Here is a 24,331-nt window from a genome sequence, read left to right as displayed (position 1 = left end):
TGACGTGATCAATGTGCTGGTGAGAATAAAGAAAGCAGTAGTATAAAAACCGGAAGTTCATGTGAGGAGGCAGTTGACACAGGAATTTCCCCCAGAAGACCAGTGTCAGGGATCGTGTGAACCGAGTGAACTTTGAGTTAGCTCAAGCTACGTTGTCATATTTCTTTTGCTAGACCTAACCTATGTGACTTTACTGTACATAGGTACTTCCTTTCCACCTACTGAAGAATTTATGAGGTGCAATATTTGTCTTAATTTTGACACCTGAACACATTTTTCTTGCAACATTTAAAACAAGCAAGGTGTAAGATAAGCAGATCCAAAAAACTTTTACAGGTGCTGGATCACAAAATCTAACTAACTAACTAACTAACTAACTAATCAGACAGGAGATCCACACACTATATGAAAAGCCCCCAGAAATTTTAATTGTGCAGCGTTTCAGCTAACAGAAATCTTTGTCAGGCATTGTCACCATCACCATCACAAAGCAGAGCAAGCCATTTATAGACACAAACACATTCATCTCTCAATCCACTCAACAATCAGGTTGGGCCAATCAGAGCAGAGCTGAATGGCACTCTCTCATAGTCCTACATGGTGGACGAAACATGTCTCCATGAAAAGGAACCAAAAACAACAAAAAACAATACCATGCAAGCATACTGAATACGAATATCAGAAGTTACACTGAATATTTATCATAAATCATCCAAAAAACACTAATCATAAAAAACATAATATGTAGAAAAACACATGGAAACAGTAGGAAAAAATAGTAAAGAGTTGTAACTCTTTAAGGATACAGAGAAGTTTAGTCTGGCAAGTAGCCAGAATTTGTGATGGGACCTATAACAAAGAGCACAACACTAACAAGTAGGACAGGGAAAAAGGGGTGTTGCATCAACAGAAATAAACCTTTTGGACAATCGAAATTCATAAAAGGCATTTGTAAAGGTAAAGTAAAATCTGTCAGTCACACTTGTCCTTTTTCAAAATATAACAAATTACCAAAGAAAACTGAGATCAAACTCTAAGTTTTAGCCTTTAGGTAAGAGAGTATTAAGGGTTAAAATACAGAATGCCTCTCTTTGTAAAAGGATATTGTTGATGTCCCCTCAGTTTCAGGGTGTTTTCGCATGTTCAGTATCCTCTGTGGATGAATGACTTCAGCATTTCGGCCATCACCAACTTGGTATTTTGGAGCCAGAAGTGACCGTATTTGGATAAAAAGTAATGACACCGTCTGCTCTGGGATGACTGATAAGAAGTGTGTCGGTCCTCCTGGTGATGGGTAAGCTCTGACTGTGAGATCATGAATGTCTGGAGCACTCTTGATAACAATGCACTGTTTCCAAACATGCTTTTAAATGAAATTCATTCGCTGTTAGATTGAAACATTGCACAATTTAAATTACTGGAAGCTTTTAATAAGAGTTCCTCACAGATTTCACCTATTTTCTCTTTAAAGTGCACCAGACTGACCACCTTAGAGGTTTTGGAATCCCCCCACTATAGTTTGACACAGGGCCTCCGCCCAAACGACATTTTCCACAGAGATAAAAAAAACAGAAACGGCCCTGGCCTTCTTGTTTTTGCTAAGTGCATTGTGTTTATGCTTATTCTCAACCTTCCTCTCCCCTTGTGCTTAAACAAGAGTGAGAAGACGTAAGGAGCTGCAAGCTTTTGGTTTCTATTGATTAACACTTGGAAGCTTTTTAATATTTCATCTTTAGATCCATTTTTCATCCTGCAGTTTTTGGTCAACTACAGTACGGTAAGTCAAACCAAATAAGGGAAGGCTTTGTGCCCTATTTGTTGTGTCATTAATAGACTCTTCAAATGTGGATCTGGTGTTGGTAGGGTACACAGTCATCTTGTGAGACTTTTTATAGCATATGCATGAAGAAATATTTCAGTTTTGTTCTATAAAATGTATTTTTCAACATTTTTTAAGACTTAAAGATACGTGTAAGTTAAGGTATTTATGCCAGCAGTGGATAATCACATAAAAGTGTTGATTATTTTCTTATTTGAACAACTGGGTAAAAAAAATATGCAGAACACAAAGTACAAAGTCCTGGCAAGGAAGACTGTAGTATTGTATGATGTTTTCAGACAGCTCTGAGGTCTATTCTGTTATCTTTGGGTGCAGAAGATTTCCAGAATCATACTTACAAGTAAACAGGATGTGTTAAGTTGATTGTCGTTTCTGGAATGTGTTTTCCTGTCCAGCACAGACTACTGCCTTAGACTTTTGCATTGTATTGTGTAATTATATAAAACATAATCACTGTTGATTCTGGGTAAATGATTTGAAGTTCATTACTTTACTGAAGGGAACCTACAAATCCCCATTAACAATGACAAATCTCTGCCAAACCGGCTCTCTGTTGAGTACCTTGTGCGATATTTTGTCATTACAGATCATGGACTTGTGGAGGCAAATCCTGGACGGACTCAGGGCTTTATGTAGATGCATTTCAGGTGACCCTGATTATATCCTTAATAAGCAGGGGGATATTTTTTTAATCTATAAACGAATCTCTCAGGGTACAACAGCAAAGCAGCACAGTTTAGACAAGACAGGTGCACTCTTTAAAAATAATAATTTTAAATGGAGGAGGTGCCCCTCAGTGTTTTTTTTTGACAGTCTGAGGCAGCATCAATCACATGAGCAGCAACAGCAGCAGCAGCTCTTCAACTCCAACACTGAAACTAGTGTACAGCTCGTCTGCACTGTATAAGTGAGCCTCAGATGCATTTGGCTTAAATTAAGGCAGAAGTTCTAACTTTCATTTTTCTAAAAATTATAAAAATGTCCAAGGAACTGTGCCACACAAGTTATGACAACAAATCATTATTTACAGAATCAACCACAACAGCAACAGTTGCTGATAATGGGGGTGTTGTTAGCAACAGAAGACTGGACAATGTTACAGGATCTTCTCTCAACATGAGGGTTGAAACAGTGAGTGGTGCAGGAAATCCTCCTTCTGGTAAGTATGAATATTTCTCGTTTATTCCGTTCAGGATGAAATTAAAAATAAAAGTTGTAAAATACATTGCTGTGTTTTAAAGAAGCTCATTTACACCTCCATTTTGGTTTGGTCCCATTATAAAGTTGTAATGTTAAAGATATGGCCAGAATTTTTGTTTTAAATATAAAGATTAACTAACATTATCAACAAAATGTGAAGTAGTAACCATTCTATTCAACAGTTTATCTCTGTATGGTGCTGCGGAGATATCAACTGAAATTTCCATGCTAATCATCTAGCCCCAGCCTGTGCTTTATTTGCAATACTACTTGTACCTCAAGAGGCAACAGTGAGTCACTAGTGCTGCACGATTAATCTAATCGCAATCGTGATGTCAGGCTGTGCGATTATATAACCACATAAGAGGCTGCGATTTGCGATTTAATGTAAATAAATGTTAACTTGTGTGCCTGTGAATGGGACTACCTCTACTGTAGTGTGTGGAGTTTGTTGACATTACTCCCACAAGCTATCCTGGTGTGTCCAGCAGGTATGGTCAGGTGACCACCTGGCGTGCAGCAGTGCTCAACATAGACGCTGAAGAAGAGCATGACCATGAACAGGCTGAGTTGGTGGCGGAAAAAACGCAACGTCTATTACATGCCGATACTTTGGATTCAGGTACGGCGACGTTGAACAGAAAGACGTGCTGTGTAAAAGTGTAAAAGTTAAAGTTGCCACGTCCCGCGGCAACATGACCAATCTATATCAGCACTTGAGACAGCACAGAGAAAAGTAAGACGAATGCCTGTGAGAGAAAGACAAGCCGTGTAACGTTAAAGACAAAGAGACAACTGAAAGCCGCCAGAGCCTCATAAAAACCATCCATGCACAGTTATGCAAACATTTGTAAGAGTCACGGGGAAATCACAGACTCCATAACAAACTATATAATAACAAATAAAAAACTGAGCAATTTTGCTTGGTTTCAGCCCACTTCACATGCTGCTGTGTTGTGCTATGGCGTGCTGGTATTTGTCATTTACATGACAACGCCTGAACGCAACACAGGCTCGCTCCGCTGCGTGTACAGTGCCGTGCTGCGCTGCTGTGTGAGCAGCGTGTTTGACTGTGCTCAGTCTGTTGATGGTTATTTACACTGTCCATAACAATAACTATGTCTCGTCAGGTAAGGTCAGTGCCCCCCTAATATAATGTAGAGGAAACACTGAATCAACCAAGAAGACTAATGATACTTTTTTTTTCATTATATTGAAATCACAATCGCAAATCACGATATTGTCCACTCAAATCGCAATCGCACATTTTTATCCAATGGTGCAGCACTATGAGTCACTGTAGCCTCTCTGCCTTTAGCAGTAGTCTCCCAATGCCTGGTTCACACTGGCAGGAGCTACAGTTGAAGCACAGCATGCAAACATGCAAAACAAAAGTCACTGAGTCTTCCACAAGAAGTTCCTGCAAATGTTTCACAATAAAAGCCTTTTTAGAAAATGAAGGGATTCTCTCAACCTAAGGTATAAGGGGCTTTTAATTCTATAGACGTACAGGAAGTGTTGAGTTTGAAATGATGGCGCGATGTATTAACTTTATGAAGTCAAACGGGAGCGGATAAAAAGTGAAAATATAAAAATAAAGGGGAAATAAAAAATAAAGGCTCGTTTCTAATGTTGTCTGTTTCTAATGAAGCTGGTAGCCTCTGCAGTTGTGGGAAGTGAAAGCCCCACCTCTCTTTTTTAATTTTATTACTTTTTATCCTCCATTATGTAGAAATAACAGTCTTTGCTAGGTTGACGCTAATGGCAGTACTCAGCGGGTTGATACAGTGCCTCTGCTGTTTCATGCCATCATTTTTTCCCATTTAACTCTGTGTAGTAACATCTCTAGAGAAAATATTAATTTACAATTAAATGAAATTTAACCCTTTGATTAACGTAAAAAAAAAGAAAGCCATATGTTTGGGGATATTGTAGTGGGCTTCCATAGATAAATCAGTGTTTGAGAAAAGCTGGTATCTCTAGTGCAACTACTGACAACACAAATCTCACTGCAAAACATTCCAAATTGTGTCGATATGTGGTTTTGATGTGGCTGTTTTCTTGCTGCTATGGTTTTGCTAAAACTGAGCTAAGCAAATGTGAAGACTGTAAGATAGCAGTGTTATTTTGAATTGCCCTCAGTGTTACAGCAGTTTGGTCAACTGTGTGTATTCTTGCCCTGCTATTAGTTAGTTGGCTTTTTTGAAACTGACAACTGTACAATTACGTTGTATATATTGAATATTGGAAGGTTGTACATTTTGGAGGACATTGCAAGGTTTGTAGCATCTAACTATACACCTCACATCTTCAACAGGGAGGAGGAGGGTGGGGGGAGGTGAAATGCTGCCCCCTATTTGATTGAAGAATGTGGCAAGGCATTGCACATTGCACCTTTAAACATATGGTTTGGTATGGGAAGTTAAAGTTTGAACTGAGCTGTTGTTTCCTTTTTTTCTTTTTCTTTCAGGAAATCCTGTTGAAGAGAACTCTCAAGCTGTTCTCACTGCATGTGATGGCAGTGTAGTTTGTACTGACAGAATAACTAATAGCAAGTTTAAAGGTGACATGGATTTATCAATATCTGTGAAACCATCACAAGTACGTGCAGTTACATGTTTATTCATTTTATATATTCTGTGTGGAAATTCCAGCAAATTCTAACACTGCTTTCCTCTCAGGGACAGTAGATGAGACACTGCCGTCCTCTCAGGTACAGTATATACACATACAGTAGTGGTAATAACCCTCACACAGTAAAATGCACATTGATAGGTTGGTACTTTAGTTTTTGGGGGGTTGTTTTGAAGCATATCTTTCAGCCAGAGGAAACTGTTACTAAATTTATTGATAGATTGATTGTAAATGGTCAAAAATCCTCCTCTCTTTTTTTCTGAAGCTCTGAGAAAGGACAAAAAAAGTGCTAAGCAACAGTTGAAGTACAATGTATGAACTAGTAATGGTAATGCATTGAAAAAGACAACTGTAGGCTAAATTTGGAAAATCTGGCTTTGGATATATTGTGGATAAAGTGTGTGAGTGATGTGGTTTTATGTTGTATGTGTTCTTTATTTTGTACTTTGGTAATGCTATCTTTTGAAAATAGATCTGATTAAGCAGCAGTAAAATGACAGGCTTAAGGCCTAACGTATTATCTGTCAGTGGGAGATATTAACAAATGTTGATGGGATTCTCTTACATGAACTGGACAAATGGGCCGCTGCATGTAATCTACAGAGCCAGTAGCTATTTAGCATTGTAAAGGTTTTGTTTCTTGGATTTTTTGGGTTTATTTGCAGTGTACTTACAATTCATGCAATGAACTGACCATTAGAATTGAAACTAAACTCTCAAGAGCATTTATTTAACAGGCTTTCAAACTCTACATCTAATCATGGGGACAAAAACGTGTCAATAATCAGAGGGGGATGGTGGCTGGGATGTGACTTCATATTTGAGTTTTGACCTTCCTGGGAGCTACAAATATTTTTAGAGCATAGGTGCAGGACAGCCACACACAAAACCAACAAATTCAAAATATCAGCCAATCAGTCCCTAAGCATAGGTTTTAACCAGCTCTATAAGAAACATGTTCTCCCACATTGATCAGAGAGTTTATGCATGCTATTACCCAAATCTGTCAATGTGATCCTGTCAGCTCTTAAAGCTATGCATCATTGTATCTCTTTGTCTGTCTCAAGTAATAAAGTATCAAATATCAGGAGAAATTGTCTATTCATTTTAATGAGGAAATATTTGCTTAACTTCTGTTTGTGTAGGGTTTACCCAATGAGAGCATCCAGACAACACACAGTTAATTTTATTCACAATGAAAGGACATCCGATGTTGGGTCACATCTAACTGTCTCCTGGAATTACTGGAGGCTGGTAATGGAATGTAAATATTTTGACTTTGTAATAGTAGCGCCCCTCCCTCTGTGTCCTGGATAGAGGCTTTGGGTATCTGGCTTTGGACCAAGTATCTCTGGTTGTGTGGAGTTCTACTTCAGAGCAGGGCTGTACACTGGGTTAAGAAATATCAAGGTCCAGTAAGTGAGTTTGCTAGGGGCGTTCTTGGGGCATGCCCCAGTGAAAAAAACAAAAAAATCCTGATCTAATATTGTCTCTCTAAAGATGTTTGGGGAGCAAAAATGGTTAGGGGAGAAATTGTCTATTCATTTTAATGAGGAAATATTTGCTTAACTTCTGTTTGTGTAGGGTTTACCCAATGAGAGCATCCAGACAACACACAGTTAATTTTATTCACAATGAAAGGACATCCGATGTTGGGTCACATCTAACTGTCTCCTGGAATTACTGGAGGCTGGTAATGGAATGTAAATATTTTGACTTTGTAATAGTAGCGCCCCTCCCTCTGTGTCCTGGATAGAGGCTTTGGGTATCTGGCTTTGGACCAAGTATCTCTGGTTGTGTGGAGTTCTACTTCAGAGCAGAGCTGTACACTGGGTTAAGAAATATCAAGGTCCAGTAAGGAGTTTGCTAGGGGCGTTCTTGGGGCATGCCCCAGTGAAAAAAACAAAAAAATCCTGATCTAATATTGTCTCTTTAAAGATTTTATTTTAAATTTACTAGCTACATTTGTAGCTGAAATAAAGTCACTGAATGCTGTTGAGTCAAGATACAAATAGATGTGCAACATTTTAAAATATACTGTATTTTAACCTCAACGTCTTTTCAAGTGCAGATCACCAAACATATTATTACTGGGTCAGACTGTGAGTTTACAGTCATGTCTTTATGTCTTTGATCTATAACCTAGCCTATATGTTTTAAATCTTCCTATTTTTCAGTTGCTGTTTTCCCCATCACATTAAATCTGAGCAAATATATTATTGTATATAATTAATATAATGTAGCCTAATGTATCTACAACCTGATACACAGTCAGATTCCAACACTTTATCTTCATTAAGGAAATGTAAGTCTGATAAATGATGAATAAACGGACAACACTGAATAAAACTTTTTTATTAACTTTATGGTTAACTTATTTACACTTTCCTCGCTCTGACTCAGGCTCTTCTTTTAAAGATAAATGTGCACCGTCTGCTACACATGCATTAATATCTCTACATCCACTGGATTAAAATGGAGGCACTGTCTTTTATTTACCTGTTGCCATGGTGAATCGTGGAGTCGGAGCTCCATTGATGATGGCTTTTTATTGTCGGTTTAACTCAGAGTGAACATACTCAGAGTTGACTGAACTAACTCAGATCAGCTGTTCTGGAACCGGATACTCAGAGTTTCCCATCTCAGAGTAAGTCAACTCAGAGTTCAGGGTTAGACTCAGAGTTTGTTGAACCTCCTACCTGGAATACCCCTCTGGATAGAGGCTTTGGGTATCTGGCTTTGGACCAAGTATCTCTGGTTGTGTCTACTTCAGAGCAGGGCTGTACACTGGGTTAAGAAATATCACGGTCCAGTAAGTGAGTTTGCTAGGGGCGTTGCTGGGGCATGCCCCAGTGAAAAAAAAAAAAAAAATCCTGATCTAATATTGTCTCTTTAAAGATGTTTGGGGAGCAAAAATGGTTAGGGGTGTTCCCGACTAAGAATTTTTGAAATCTTGGTCAAGTCTTGCCTATCTTCAATTATTTGTCAGATCATTTTTTGTTTGTTTTTTTAACTCATTGATCCATACTTTCATGTGTGACATTTGTTTCCATTGTTTCCACAGGAGGCAAAGGAGCCAACACACCCAGTTCAACTTTTTGGCCTACTGACTTGGCATAAAACGTACTTCATAGATGTGTTGCATCCACCGCTGTTTGTTGTGTGTAGGAGGTGCGTGTGTAGGTTTGGCGCCATCCATAGCACCAACAGGAGGAGATCAATTGACTGACAGACATTACTTGTACAGCAGATCTATAACACACATGCACACACACTCAACAACAACAACACATAAAAGAGACATGAGATATGTATGAATGACTATATACTGTATATCATTCTATTTGGTTTACTAATTTAAGTACCTATTTCACTGTACTGATTAATACTGTTTTTCATGTGATCAGTTTCATTCACTGTCCTTTAATTGTAAGTGTGCTTTGGCAACACATCTCAAATGCCATGCCGATAAAGCCTACTGAGTTGAACTGAACTGACATGTCAGTTGGTTCATTTTCTCAACCTGCTTGTTTTAATGGCTGTGACTAGAATTTTTGACTTTCTCATAGAAAGAGAGAAAGATAGAGTAATGCAAGCCACGAACAGTGGTTTGCATGTGCTTCCACCTGCTGATTTTGTAAGTGCTCTGTTTAATCCATTTATACCAAAATAGGCTATGATTTATTGGAAGAAACCAAATATTTCTATGTAAAATTAGATATTCAGCATCCCCATATAGCCTGAATGGAAAGATCCTTTGTCTCATAACCACATTTTCCCAATACTACAACAGTTTAACTGTGAGATCGGTAGTCCAATCGGGCATCAGGTTGAATTGTCGAATAACTGACTATTCAGGGTCACCTCTAAAAGTTGGATAACTTTAAAACCATGTCAGTGGGCAGTAGCATAAATGATCTGTGAAGCAGTAATCACAGTAATACATGGGAAACAAGTTAAATGTAGGAATGAGTGATCCACCTCTCATATCCTTTTGTCTCTCTGCTTTCAACATGACTTTGTTGCTGTTCATTTCTTTCCATCCTCGACTTTTTTTCTCTCAGACCCTCCGTATTCACTTTGGGGCTTAATAAAATTAACAAAAATTCACCACCGTGTACAGTTATGGAAGTTAAAATTAGCTCTAGAGACCAAAACTGTTTTTTGTACCAGGCTGTAAACATGTTCATTTCTGCTGTAAAGTTGGACATTTTAACAAGGGGGCCTATGGGGATTTACTCTGTTTTTGAGACAGCCCCAAGTGGCCATTCAAAGAACTGCAGTGTTCGTCACTTTTGCATTGGCTCCATTTTTGAAATGCCAACACATTTTCACTCCCAACTTGTCACATATCCCTGCTTGTTCAATTAACTTTTCATGTCTACATACAGTCAGGTCCATAATTATTTGGACAATGATACAGTTGTCGTCATTTTGGCTCTGTACACCACCACAATGGGTTTTAAATGAAACAATGAATACCTGCTTAAAGTGCAGACTCTCAGCTTTCATTTAAGGCTTTTTTCAAAAATGTAGTATGAACCATGTAGGAATGACAGCCATTTCTTCACACAGTCCCCCGACTTTAAGGGCTCATAAGTACATTTTTGAAAAAAGCCTTAAATGAAAGCTGAGAGTCTGCACTTTAAGCAGGTATTCATTGTTTCATTTAAAACCCATTGTGGTGGTGTACAGAGCCAAAATGACGACAACTGTATCATTGTCCAAATAATTATGGACCTGACTGTATGACGTGTTAGGTATCCTGGGTGCATATGTTTTTGACGTTCTGGGACGCCATGTTAGTTTATGCTTGTTACATGCATTGTGTCTTTTCAAAATACACTTCTGTTTTCACAGGAAATGTACAGTTTCTGCTCCCTCGATGCACACAGTCTTTTTCAAAATAAACCTACAACATTGGTAAAACACCTCGTATTTACCTTTATTTTGTTGTGCAACAAATGCATGTGGTTGGGTTAAGGAAAGAAACACGTGGATAGGTTTGGAAAAAAAACATTGTGATTTGGCTTTACATTTATATGGGAGTGAACACCGGGCTCCTAGGTAAAGGTCTAGTGTTTGTTGGACCCATCCACCACCCTCACATCCACCCTACACTGTGTTAGAAGTAATGATACCTTTGATATTGTTTTTTTTTGTTTGTTTGTTTTTTTAAACTAGAATTTGGATGAGTACATTAATGGCATTAAAAGGTAAATTTCCACTGTACACACTTGTAATTGCCATGGTTGATGGCTGATAAGAAGTATGTCGGCCCATCTGGTGGAGGTCGGCTCTGGGATGGCTGATAAGAAGTGTGTCGGTCCTCCTGGTGATGGGTAAGCTCTGACTATAAGATCATGAATATCTGGAGCACTATAAATTACAATGCACTGTTTCCAAACTTACTTTTAAATGCCATTCATTGACTGAATGGCATTTCATTTCAGTGTTAGATGTGAAATTTGAATTTGAGAGAGAAAAAAAAGATCCTGTGAGGACATATCCTCCAACTACCTTAGAAGTTTTGGAAACCCCCCACCATAGTTTGACACAGGGCCTCTGCCCAAACAAGATTTTGCACAGAGATGAAAAAAACAGAAACAGATGTGGCCTGCTTATTTTCGCTACGTGGAATGTGTCTTTACTTCCTCATTCTCAACCTTCCCCTCCCCTTGTGCTTAGACAAGAGTGAGAAGACGTAAGGAGCTGCAAGCTTTTGGTTTCTATTGATTAACACTCGGAAACTTTTTAATATTTCATCTTTAGATCCATTTTTCATCCTGCAGTTTTTGGTCAACTACAGTACGGTAAGTCAAACCAAATAAGGGAAGGCTTTGTGCCCTATTTGTTGTGTCATTAATAGACTCTTCAAATGTGGATCTGGTGTTGGTAGAGTACACAGTCATCTTGTGAGACTTTTTATAGCATATGCATGAAGAAATATTTCAGTTTTGTTCTATAAGATATATTTTTCAACATTTTTTAACACTTAAAGATATGTGTAAGTTAAGGTATTTATGCCAGCAGTGGATAATCACATAAAAGTGTTGATTATTTTCTTATTTGAACAACTGGGTGAAAAAAATATGCAGAACACAAAGTACAAAGTCCTGGCAAAGAAGACTGTAGTATTGTATGATGTTTTCAGACAGCTCTGAGGTCTATTCTGTTATCTTTGGGTGCAGAAGATTTCCAGAATCATACTTACAAGTAAACAGGATGTGTTAAGTTGATTGTCGTTTCTGGAATGTGTTTTCCTGTCCAGCACAGACTACTGCCTTAGACTTTTGCATTGTATTGTGTAATTATATAAAACATAATCACTGTTGATTCTGGGTAAATGATTTGAAGTTCATTACTTTACTGAAGGGAACCTACAAATCCCCATTAACAATCACAAATCTCTACCAAACCGGCTCTCTGTTGAGTACCTTGTGCGATATTTTGTCATTACAGATCATGGACTTGTTGAGGCCAATCCTGGACAGACTCATGGCTTTATATGCATGGATTTCAGGTGACCCTGATTATATCCTTAATAAGCAGGGGATATTTTTTATCTATAAATAAGTCTCTCAAGGTACAACAGCAAAACAGCACAGTTTAGACAAGACAAGAGCGCTTTCTAAAAAACATAATTTTAAACGGAGGAGGTGCCCCTCCTTTTTTGACATTCTGAGGCAGCATCAATCACATGAGCAGCAACAGCAGCAGCAGCTCTTCAACTCCAACACTAAAACTAGTGTACAACTTGTCTGCACTGTATAAGTGAGCCTCAGATGCATTTGACTTAAATTAAGGCAGAAGTTCTAACTTTCATTTTTCTAAAAAATATCAAAAATTCTAAGGAACCACACAAGTTATGACAACAAATCATTATTTACAGGATCAACCACAACAACAACAGTTGCTGATAACAGCAGTGCTGTTAGCAACAGAAGACTGGACAATGTTACAGGAGGTTCCCTCACCATGAGGACTGAAACAGTGAGTGTTGCAGGAAATCCCTCATCTGGTAAGCATTAATATTTTTCATTTATTCCGTTCAGGATGAAATCAGAGATAAAAATTGTAAAATACATTGCAGTGCTTTAGTGAAGCTCATTTACACCTCAATTTTGGTTTGGTCCCATTATAAAGTTGTACTGTTTTAAGATATTTGTTTCAAACATGAAGATTAACTAACATTATCAACAGAATGTGAAGTAGCCTAGTAACAGTTTTGACATTATGTGAAAGACATCTATGTATTGTGATGCAGCGATATCTACTGAAATTTCCATGCTAATCATCTAGCTCCAGCCTGTGCTTTTTTGCAATACTACTTGTACCTCAAGAGGCAACAGTGAGTCACTGTAGCCTCTCTGCCTTTAGCAGTAGTCTCCCAATGCCAGGTTCACACTACTAGGGCTGTAGTCTCCTGGTCGACTAGTCGATTATTTGGTCGCTATGCTCTTGTCCAACCAAATTCTCATTGGTCGAATAATTGCCGTGTTACTTTCATAAGGAGAAAAGGGCTACATCAACAGCTTTCCAGGATTAATCCATTATTTCCTGCGGCAGTGGGGACTGGCTAAGTTACCTGTGAAAATGGGGGTGTTTTCAAAACACCTTGTTGACAGAAAGTTGACGCTCAGCGTCGCAGTGACACAGACCTCCTGTCAGTTTGTGTAAGCTGAAACCATTTTCCTCAGTGGAAACGAAGCTTGTATTTGTATTACACAGATAAGAAACAATAAATTGTGAAGACAGTAAAGCATCCACTAAAATAGCATTTTAAATCATGTGTGTGATTTATCCTTCAGGGATTTATACTTAGGGATTTATCCTGGCTTCATATGAGCAGAGGAAATCTATGCTCGTCGCTAGGCTAATGTATACCATGTAAAATGCCATAGGCTGGCGCTAATAACGTTAGCATGTTGTATTTGCTTGGAAAACGTGTTTAGTATAAGACAGTTGTTTTGTCGGTGAATGTTGTGAGTTGTAACAGAGCCTAATTATGTGCCGTTACCTTTGTTACATGTTGCTGTTGTCCCTGGTTTTATATGAGAAGAGGAAAAGATTGCTAGACGCTAGGCAAATTTATACAATGTAAAATTGTATAAATTGTGCTAATAACATTAGCATGTTATATTGGTGGGGGAAATGTGTCCAAGTGTTTGTCTGTGAATGCTGCAAGTTATAGTGAAGCTGATTTGCGTACTTGTGTTTGAAATTGTCTCTATTAAGCCATATTTAATGTGTGTTTTGAATCAACTATATAAATAAAGTTTGATTTGAACTAAACTTTACAGCACTTAACACAGTCCTCCACCGCCGACTAGTGTTTTGGAGGTGTAACTGCAGAGTGACACAGACACCACCGCAGAAGTAAAAATAAGATTTTTTATTTTTTTTTCTCCCACGACTAATCAATTAGTTGAAGATTATGTGCGACTTTAGTTGACCAAGATTTTCTTTGGTTGACTACAGCCCTATACACTACACAACATTTTTGTCTGTTCCGACAGTCACTATGTCAGATTACGCCATTGTGGAGTCATAAAATCGTGCCATGACTTGGCCAACAGACATGATAGATGACACAATGGTCCACTCCAGTCATCCCCTGTGGCCTTTCACGACGTGTGTGATGTCATCGGATTATTCTTGTCCTATCTTTGTTATCATTACTGTTATTTCAGTCACTGTGTCCGTTCTTGAGCCTGCCGAAATGTTGTTGTAGTAACATAAAAAAGTGCCACCAGGTGGCAGGAGCTACATTTGAAGTTCTGCATGCAAACATGCAAGTCACTGAATCCTCCGCAAGAAGTTCCTGCAAATGTTTCACAATAAAAGCCATTTTTAGAAAATGAAGGGGCAACATATGGTTTAATACAGGAAGTCAAAGCTTGAACTGAGCTGTTTTTTCTTTTCTTTTTTCCTTTCAGGAAATCCTGTTGAACAGAACCCTCAACCTGTTCTCACTGCACGTAATAGCAGTACAGTTTGTACTGACAGAATCACTAATTGCAATTTCACCGGTGACATAGATTTATCAACATCTGTGAAACCATCACAAGTATGTGCAGTTACATATTTATTCAGTTTAAATATTCTGTGTGGAAATTCCAACAAATTCTAACACTGCTTTCCTCTCAGGGACAGTAGATGAGACACTGCCGTCCTCTCAGGTACAGTATATACACATACAGTAAAATGCACATTGACACGTTGGTATGTTCACTGGCGCCTACGCCTATAGGCAAGTAAGGCAAATGCCCCTCCACTTTTCAAAGTGGGGTGGCAAAACTCATATTTTGCCCCCCCACTTTTTTCAACTCTTTTTAAGTCAAAAAGTTGTTGCATGATATTTAGTTGAATATTTTCAATATAAAATGTAATTAAAAATTATATAAATTAATCTTATTTGCATTTAAATAATCGTATTTGAATTATTCTGCACTCCATTTTCAATCCAAGTGGCATATTCCAGGCAGTACGGAGCAAGTGCACCATGGTTGCCATGTCTGGTTATTAGGAGGAGTTTGGATTGTTTGTATTTCTGTAAATTAGAGTTAGCTTGCCTGTTTTAATTGTGGATGCATTTCACGTTTTTGCCATTGTAGTTTGAGACACATTAATGATAAAAACGGGAAAGATGTGGAGAAGCAGCTTGTCCGATTGCGTACTTCACTCCGGACATCTGGCGCTGCTCTCTGCACGCGCATACTGCAGCAGAAGCTGTACAGTCCGGTACAGTCTGCCACAGACTGTACATGAAAACCAAACAATGAAACGCCAGCTAACTATTCATAACTTATGGAACAATAAGATAAGGAAAAAAACATGTGAGGTATGTTTCTCTAAAGAACCAACTGTGTAACCTCAAAGTTACAGGGAAAAGTGTAAATGTGTGTTAACGTTATGTTACCATAACTTTATGTTAGCTAAGTTAGCTGTCTCAGTGTTTGTTAAATTAACATGAATTAAACCCTTTAGAGAGAACTACTGAACTGGCCAGCTAATGTTAATGTCAAAGTGGAACGCCTAGGCTTTGTGTCAGTAGGCTATTTCACCATCTTGCAAGTAAAAAATCCTATGAGGGGGTATCTGGTGGTCTATTACTGTTCATTTTTTGGAAAATGGCAGGAGCTGTTTTTTGTGCGCTAAAAAAGATGTCTCGAGCTCCAAACAGACTTTCTAAGCTAGGGATGCACATTTTGAATTTTTCTTCTGACCAATAACCGTTGCTCAGCTCGTTAACCAACCAATAATAACCTTATTCCGCTAACCGATAAGATTAAAATGCTCTATTGAGTGTCTGTGATCCATTAAAAAAGTACCGTTACAACAAATGCTTTTTTCCATAAGGGGTTTATCTATAAACAATACCAACAGAACATGAGGATTCTCACATCGTCTCAAACACCTGCAGCGCTGCTGAAGTGCACGGAGTAAAACAAGGAGAGAAAAAAAGACTATGCTGCATTGTGCTGCCATCCCATCACGCTATAAATCCAGATCAATTGTCTACAAAATAAAAACCTGACGAATTTCTTTACAATCCATTATACAGATCTTGTTACCAGTCACTTCATATAGTGAGGAATATCGTATCTTACCACGTCTTAGGCTTGCCTGTGTTTCTCCTTGTCTATCCACACTTGTAGTCATCTTTCAAGATGCAAACATCTCCATATTGTCCAGTTGACACTCCATCAAACTTTGTATGACAAGACCAGCCACTTCACCTTTGCGCACCCAGACAACTGAGGCCTAATTATGCATGCTGACAGGGCAGTAATGACCATAGTCACCACTACACCAGTAGTCTCCCCTCTTCATATATGGCAGAATATGTCAACTTCCAACTTAATACATGTAAAAATGTAAGATTTTAGTCACACAGATTTGTTTTTTTCATTGATATAAAAATTAATATAAAATACAGGCACATAGAAGGACATGGAATGATGGCAAATATGGTTAGCCCACATTGTCCTGAAAAAAAACAAGATACAGTGTGTGTAGCCTTTATTTGTGATGTCTTGATTGGAATATTAACATTTATTTTCCAGATTTATTCATTTCTGATCCCTATACTTGTGACAGGAAGTTACAGATAGACAGCAGTATAGACAGAACAGCACAGAGGAGGCACATGAACAGTCAGTCAGAGCCAGACCAGGCCAGAGCCAGGCCAACAGCACAGCCAATGAAGGGGCAGGTCAACCAGGACCCGAACCTCAGGTAGAAAAATTGAGAAAATAAATTAGAAAGGAGTATACATTTAACATTTTTTGATGATCTATGATCAGTAATCCTTCTCATCTCAAAACTTTGTATTTAACTACTGGTAGAATCTGTATGAGATTTTAAGTCAATTTATATTTTACATTTAGCCTACAGTTGTGACCAATGCAGCATTAATACAGAGCCCTCCAGCGTGCTGCAATTCAAAGTGTCCTAATTAAACTGCACCACCTCTGTTAAAAACTGCTTTGAATGTATTCAAATGTCTTTTTAAAAAATGCAAATATTGGCCTAAATATTTCTTGGCTAAATTAAATTTGTGATGCCTTGATTGGAATATTAACATTTATTTTCCAGATTTCTGATCCCTATACTTGTGACAGGAAAAAGCCTTTTGTCACACATGCAGAATGTCAGAAAGACTTCAGCTGATAAACTTCTCAAAACGTAAGGAAGAATCATTTGTTACCAATAGTTTCAACAACTGGAAAAATGCCACAAGCAAATTTCAAAAGCTCAAAATACTGGAATCACTCCGATTCCTCATGCGCCAAGAAATGGCTACTCGTGGACACAAGGATATATCAAGCAATCTTTTCCAGTTGTTGAACTTGAGGGCACAAGATTGTCCAGAACTAGCCCAGTAGTTAAAAAGTAAACAAAAATGGCTTGGACATGACACTGAAAATGAAATGTTACAGCTCATGTCTAATGCTGTCCTTCAAGAAATTGCAAAAGACATCAAAGCAGATGAGTTTTTCTCCCTTATGGTTGATGAAACAACAGATGTCTCTGTAAAAGAACAATTAATAATGGTTTTACGCCATGTCAGTGACAATTTTGAGATCTCAGAGGAATTTGTAGGTCTTTACAGTACTGACACAACCAATGCAGACACCATCACAAAAATCATTAGAGACATTCTATTGAGACTGGATATACCACTAAAGAAGTGTCGAGGACAGTGCTACAACGGTGCTAGTTCTATGTCAGGATGCTACTCAGGTGTACAAGCTAGAATTTTGGAGGAACAGCCAAATGCTTTTTATGTTCATTGTTCTTCACATGTATTAAATTTAGTTCTCCAGGATGCCACAAGGTCAGTCACTATGGTCAGAGACACCATAGATTTTATCCAAACTCTTGTTAACTTTGTGCGCGACTCGCCCAAAAGGCTGGCCTGTTTTACAAACCTTCAAAATGACACAAATGCTACTTCTCTGCGTCCACTGTGTCCAACTAGATGGACGATGCGATGCTCATCTATTAGAAGTGTGTTGGAAAACTACACCACTCTAAAGCAAGCACTTGAGGAAATATCTGGAAATGATAGAGGGCAGTGTGGTAGTAAAGCCTCGGGTCTTTTACAATGTCTGAATGATTTTTGAAACAGTTTTTGGCTTAGTGATATGTGAGCAAGCATGTTCAAAGTCAGAGGAAGCAGAAGCAAAGCATAACTGTTGGTGAAAGCAGAAGAGCCACTGGCCTTTTGAAGAACACTCTGACACAGATGCAGTCAGCTAACAGTTTTGAAAAGGTGTGGGATAAATGCACAACTTTGGCTCATGAATTAAATGTTACAGCACCCTGTCTCCCTCGACATAAGAAACCCACAAGGAGACTTATTGAGGATGATGAGATAGCGACAAGCACCCATCCACCAGACAGCATCCTGCAGTACTTTAAGGAGAAGCACTGGGATCCTATGATCTCCACAATGATTGAAACCAAGGTTTCATATTGAAGGATCAGATGTAAATGACTGTTTGGAGAAACTTATAATAAAAACAGTAAAAGGGGAGGAGTGCTCTACAGAAATGGGTATCATTTTAAAACACTACACATCTGATGTAGATTCTAATAGACTGCAAACCCAGCTGAGCATGTTACCTGATCTTCTACCCCAGCAGGACAAAGAAACCAGTGATGGAAAAATCCTAAAAAATGTTATTAGTGCACTAAAAGACTTAGGAGATGCATCTGCTGTTTTCAGTTAAGTAAAAAAGTTGATGAAAATCCTCTTGGTCCTCCCAAGCTCCTCTGCTTCAGCTAAAAGGAGTTTTTCAGCATTGAGAAGAATTAAAACATACCTGCGTAGCACAATGACTCAGTCAAGATTAAACAGTGCTGCTCTGCGCCACGTACAGCAAAAACGTACAGACAGTATAAATCTTAATGAAATAGCACATGACTTCACTATGCGGTCCACTCTAAGAAAGAACCCTTTTGGTGTATTCGGTAAAGATTAAATATGTTGCTCTGGGGGTGCCAGTGGCTTAGTGGTAGAGCAGGCGCCCCATGTACAAGGCTGTTGCCGCAGCGGCTCAGGTTCGACTCCAGTGGCCCTTTGCTGCATGTCACTCCCTCCCTCTCTCCCCCCTTCACACTTGTCTGTCCTATCAATGAAAGGCTAAAAAAGCCCCAAAAAATATCTAAACAAAAAAAAAAAAAAAAAAAAAATGTTGCCCTGGACAGTTGAAAAAAAAAAAGTGTAACTTCTGCCTTTGTAATCAAATTTGTAAATTGTTAAAATGGTATTTGAATGTCTCATTTCTTTAAATTAATTGGTCCTGTGACATAGCATTGAGACTCATAATCAATAAATTTATTGGAATATGTTTTGTTTCTGGTTTTTCGCACATCCTTACTCAGGTCATATTTTGCCCCTCCACTTTTACACAAAGTTAGGTGCCCATGGGTATGTTAGTTTTGGGGGGGGGGGGGGGGTGTTTTTCTAATTACCCAGAGTTGAACAAACTTAGGGTTGCCTTTTTGTTTTTATCCCTCTGCAGTTTGGAGTTATGCTAAGCAGTTGGACTAACCAGATAGTGGTGAAGGAAGACCCCAAAGGTCCAGAGTGCACCCTGCTTCACGTGCTCTCTACGCATGCCAGTCATCACAGTCCCTTATTTCCTTGACATATAGTTCTTCTGTTTGAGACTGTTTGAAGGGCACAATTTACATTGGAAGAACAACAAAAGTGCTTAAAATTGACTCTTAACTGATCCAACATAAGAAGTCTTAACTGTCTTAACTTCCTATTTGTTTCATGCTTGCGTGTGTGAACTTCTGAACCTGGTAATACAGTTGTCTAAAGATTTATCTTGTATATGCAGATTCTGCCTACGCCACCATGTTAGAAGTGATATATCTGAACTTCTAAGATATATGAAGATGTTTAGGTTGTAGAATCCCCCCCTTTAGACTAATATGTAGGTAACCAAGAAAATGCAAGAAATGACTCTCTTAATGCCTCCGTGTTGTGACCTTGTGACCTCACAAAACATGTTTTTGGCTGTAATCCAAGGATTCATATACAAATTATGACAACATTTCAGACAAATATCCATTAGAGTAAAATGAAGTGATGTCATTTAATATCCAAAAGGTCAACTTCATTTCACTGTGACATCATAATACGTTTCTTTTAGGACTCCCTTTTTGACCTCTTTAGTTCGATTTTGGATCTTTGTGCTTTTTGATACAGTTCCTCTGCTTTAGGTTCCATTATGTTTCTTTTAGAGCAATCATTCTATTTTATCTTTTTAGTGGACTTGAGTAGTGGAAGTTTAGCTTGGCATTAAATAATTTAATCACTTTTTTCTTTATTACCATCTGTAATTGTTTAACACTATTATTGAATAAAAATAAGTAGGCTGTTGTGGTCTACTGAAAGACAGCCGTTTCTTCTGTTCTTGAACATCCAACACCTTTGCATCTGGGAGTTTCTTCATCAGAATTCAGCAATGCCCCTTACTATTTTTTTCTTTTTGTACAATTCTCTAATGTGTTAGAATGTGCTAATCTGTGTCTCTCAGGGGAGAGACCAACCAGTGTTAGATGTGTTGGGATAGGAGCCAAAAGGACAAGGATGAGGGAGAGGAAGAAATATGGCGTCTCCTCTCCTTTGTGCTCTCTATTAGATGCTGATATTTCTGTAGGAGGAGAGACCTTTAAACACACAAACACACTTGTGTTTTGAGAATACTGATGCTTACATTAATATGGTTATTGTCACTCCATACTAGAGATGATTAGAGAGTGATTAGAGACACTGGTAAAGGTGTTGAAATCTTGCTCAACCTAGGTGTGCTACTACACAGCATACAGCCTCAGGTGATCCTGGTAACCCAGCTGCAGGTATTATAAATCTTAAAGTAATCCCAAGATCTTTTTGATAGGCAAAAAAATACACTGTAAACCCCAATCCATCAGTGACACAGAATTTTAATGTAAATTCTACACAAATGCAAGATTGTCAAAATAACATAAAAACTTTACGTTTTTTATGTTAAGTCAACAAGTTTTGAGTTTTGACTAATTTGACTAAAATTCATAAAGCCAATTAAACCTAATTAGTTTACGGTTGACAGCTTTTTAGGGCTGAGTTTCCCAGCATGCCGTGAGACAATATGTTTAAGGCCATAAGCCTAAAAAAAACTGTGTTTTAATGTGTTCTAAATCACTCATGTTACCCATTACTCAGTGATTGTTGTTTATGTATTTCACAATGGTTTTAATGGGTTACAGTTAATGTTGTGTTAAAATACATTTGCATGTGTTTAGTCGTATACACAGATACTGACATCCCGCCTGTGTGGATATTAGAGTGGCACTTTTAAAGTTATACTATGATGATATGGATAGCATCTCCTGGTAACCGAGGTTACCACAATATATTTTTGGAGTTCAGTAAATGTAAAAAAAAAAAAACGTGAAATGTGTTTTTATGTTCATGTGACATATAATCAAATGCTCAAACAACAACAAAGAGTTATATCAAACTGACATAAAATTCCTGTCAGACAAGGGTCATGTGACACATTTATTTTGTGTCTGGTGTACGGAAAACTTTAATGTTACTGTATTGTACTAGACTAAAGGTTTTGAGTACAAGCTGTTTCCCAAAAACTTAAAGTAAGTGAAGTGGAGTTTACAGTGTTGCATAGTTATCTTAGTAGCTTGATGCAAAATGAAATACTTGTGAAAAGTGAAATATCACCAAACCACTACCTCCTCCAATTCAGATGAATAGGCCTACAGTTTGGCGTTTTGTTGCTTCTGGCCAAGAAATAATGTGGTACATAAATCTTAGCAGAGGTTCAGTTAGGGAGACTCTCTTCACACTCTCACAGACTCACAAATCTCTCCCTCACTCTCTGACTATGGGCGTTCATTCCTAATCCAACCAGATTTTGGCACGGTCTACCTAAACAAATTATATCAGCGCCGTCAAACTGTTATCCTCTTTGCTGCTGTCAGTTGTCATTCCAGTACAAACTGATCGACACTCCTACACGTTCACCTCCTGTCTTCATCACATCCAGTGCCCATGGTTCCTTCCACTGAGCTCATCAGGAGCCCTGCTCCATCTCCCGTCATCTAGATCTTCAGCCAGCTCTCTTCATCTCAAAAAACTTTTGGTTTCGTTCTTGTTTTTACAGCACAACACCCATGCAGCACATTCTCACTCATCCTCTCCCTGCACTAATGAATTTACAGAATCCTCCGACCCATGTGTTCAACTTGTTTTGATTATTTTGTGTTTAATAAATCACTTATTTATTTCATAATCACATCACTGTGTGTCTCCCATTTTTGTCACAGTCCCAGAGCCACGCTGTGACAAATGAGGCCCGCACTAATCATGGCATTACATCTCTCCCCCTACGACACGTTTGGGTCTCACTGCCAAAGACTCTTCACTCTTCACTGTTCACTGTGCGCTATGTAAAACATTTATCTGTTAACTCTAAATAAAGTCTCCCCTGACTGAAATACAATAACGCACTGTAACAATACACTCATTTTTACACTTTGGTTTTTGAAGGGAAATGAAATATAAAGTGTTGCAGTAAGTAGTGAGCAGACGCGTCACGTCAATAGAAACCGAGGGGGCATGTGCCCCCTCAGATTTGAGGGATGATTTTTTTTTTTTTCAACCAATTTTATTTTACTTACTTTACCTTACTTATTATTTTACCATCTAGCTATGATCAGTGGGCATATTGAGTGAAATGTATTCTAAATAATCTCCTTCATCTCAGGCCCATTTAGTGGCCGTAACTTGCATAAAATGCATAAATGGTAATTTACGCATTATTTATTAGGATTTAGGGGAGATTTCCTGTTAGTAGTGATCACACACGGCAACAGAGCAACCATCTTGATAATAAATGATCTTTGGCCGATCATGTGACCGCTCACAGCTTTCCCATTGGATTTTAGCCACCCAGGTCTCCCATTGGACAGCCGATCTTACCGGCTTGACATCTAGGCTTACGGGTAAGCTATAAACACACCGATGGGATCGATGTAAAGGCTAAAGTGTCCTGCTTTCATTAAAAAAAGAATTACGTCGCTCTTATTTTCCGTTCCGGAAATAGACACGAAAGAGTACGACTATACCCCCCCGCCGGTATCGCCGGCGATGACGGCAATCTAACCTAAGGGTTAACGTTAGCCTATAATGTCTGGACTGTAACGTTTGCCTGACTAATCAGCTACTAGTAGCCTAGAGAGTATCCATGGAAGTATCAGAAAAACTTGGGACGGGATTTATTTTGGTGTATCTGTGTTTCAACGTTAGGCCGCCTAACAAGATGGGTGAGTGTGTATGATTGTGTCCTTTTTTATTGCCTTGGCACGCCGTTGCCAATAACATTGGCTATCGTTATCTACGTCACGTTACGTTTTGCTGTCAGTAGTGGGAACCAGCCTGGGTTCACGTTTGTGTGTATTAACGTTAGTGTGTAGCCAAATATTTTATGCAATACAATAAGCTTAGCTATGTTTGCAATATTTTCCTAGCTGCTAGGGTTTGTTTGAGAAAAACTCCTTTCCTCCTTACACAAAATAGTTTACATGGCAAGGTGTAGATGCGTTAAGTGTGTGTGTGTGTGTGTGTGTGTGTCTGGACGGGGGGGTCGGCTTTCAGTTTGGGCCCTATCCAACCTCAAGGCGTTGTGCAGCAGGGGCCCAAAATAAGTGATTTGAGGGCATCCCCCAAAAAAATTTGTGCACGCGCATAGCGCATGAACCCAATCCACTGTGCCCCCTCACATTTTGGGGTTGCATGACGCCCCTGGTAGTGAGAGGTGGCGGTAGATGGAATTTGTTATCTTTGGACATGGCAGCTAAGCTAAACAAACTGTCTCTGGGCTTTTTTACAGTCTCTTTGGACAAAAGCATCAGTCAAATTAACACAATTTTTTTTATGTCTTAAGAAACGTAGTCACAAGTAGGTCCAATACAAAATCCTATACAGCTGGCCACATCTGGTTTAAGGATGAGCTGAAAAGCCTCAGGTTACAATATCTGTGGAGATGATTATTGTTGTGTTTCACTACTTCAGAGCTAAGCTGGTATTGACTTAAAAGACGTCTTCTGTGTGAGCCAAACTAGACGAGACTT

At 38.6% G+C, this 24,331-nt stretch overlaps 1 long non-coding RNA gene across 2 annotated transcripts; it reads left to right on the top strand.

Moving 5' to 3' along the window:
* The first annotated feature begins 1,577 nt into the window (after positions 1-1,577).
* On the top strand, positions 1,578-20,597 carry LOC117251434 (uncharacterized). 2 transcript variants are annotated; one of them, XR_013493264.1, is made up of 11 exons: positions 1,578-1,777; positions 2,427-2,747; positions 2,871-2,999; positions 5,511-5,641; positions 5,722-5,753; positions 8,739-11,487; positions 12,137-12,197; positions 12,567-12,695; positions 14,614-14,744; positions 14,825-14,856; positions 19,711-20,597. It is a non-coding gene; the product is annotated as an uncharacterized LOC117251434 (long non-coding RNA). The 2 variants fall into 2 exon arrangements; XR_004501234.2 differs by having other exon boundaries at positions 1,581-1,777; positions 2,427-2,487.
* Positions 20,598-24,331: the final 3,734 nt, after the last annotated feature.

This window comes from Epinephelus lanceolatus, chromosome 14 (genome assembly GCF_041903045.1).
Source record: "Epinephelus lanceolatus isolate andai-2023 chromosome 14, ASM4190304v1, whole genome shotgun sequence".
NCBI lineage: Eukaryota > Metazoa > Chordata > Actinopteri > Perciformes > Serranidae > Epinephelus > Epinephelus lanceolatus.
Note: the sequence above shows the minus strand (reverse complement) of the source record. Positions and strands in the feature narration are given on the sequence as shown.